Source organism: Myotis brandtii, unplaced genomic scaffold, assembly GCF_000412655.1.
Source record: "Myotis brandtii unplaced genomic scaffold, ASM41265v1 scaffold1419, whole genome shotgun sequence".
In the NCBI taxonomy this organism is placed as follows: domain Eukaryota; kingdom Metazoa; phylum Chordata; class Mammalia; order Chiroptera; family Vespertilionidae; genus Myotis; species Myotis brandtii.
The window spans coordinates 46,221-47,206 of record NW_005355078.1 but is presented as its reverse complement, the minus strand read 5'-3'; positions in this window follow the sequence as shown (position 1 = coordinate 47,206).

Sequence of the window (986 nt, the reverse complement as noted above, 5' to 3'; positions counted from 1 at the left end):
GGTCATTTCCACATATTCAATAAGGAAACATTATCGCCTTGACAACCCCTCTAGAGAGCTACCTGCCATCCCCCTTCCTTGCTGCTGCCAAACTGTGCGTGCGTGTGTGCACACACTCATGTGCATGCCAGGGGCTAGGTAAGAGGTGTGTAGGGTATAAACCAGAAGGAGGCACTCACTCAGGGTTGAGTTAAAATGAAGTAGTTGGCATTTGGGGGATTAGAAATGGGATTGGAAATGACATTAAAATCAGATAGTCTACTTGCATGACCCTGAGAGTGAATGCCTCCTACATTTTGTGCCCTTGGCATCTTTCTTGCCTCCCTCTAGTCTTGGCTGTGTGCACACACACGTGTGTGTGTGTGGGGGGGGGTGCGTTGGGTGGGTGGGACACGCATAACTATGGGTATTTCATTCTTGTTAAGCTCTTTATACTTAGGTTGGTTGGGGCTATTTGTTTTAGCATTTGAAGACCCCTGATCTAGTCACTTAACCTACCCATATTTGAGAGCAATATTTACATGAATATCCATACGGCTCTTTACAATTGCAGCAAATTTTCCCAAGGCCACTCAGGAAGTTAACAACAGAAATGGGATTAGAACCAGTCTTCTTCTTAGTACCCTGCTTCCACAATACCCACTGCCTACACACCCAGGGACAGACTGTTGACAGCCTTGACGAATGTGTGAACAAGCTGGAACCACAGGCCTTTACACTAGTGTTTGTAAAAACTGAAGTTTCAAGATGATTGCTCTTTCAAAATGAAAGCTCACTTTTTTGTTTTTCAGTCATTGTGAAATTTTTTTTTTTAAATATGAAGATTTTTCGCCGAAACCGGTTTGGCTCAGTGGATAGAGAGTCGGTCTGCGGACTGAAGGGTCCCAGGTTCGATTCCGGTCAAGGGCATGTACCTGGGTGGCGGGCACATCCCCAGTAGGAGATGTGAAGGAGGCAGCTGATCGATGTTTCTCTTTCATCGATGT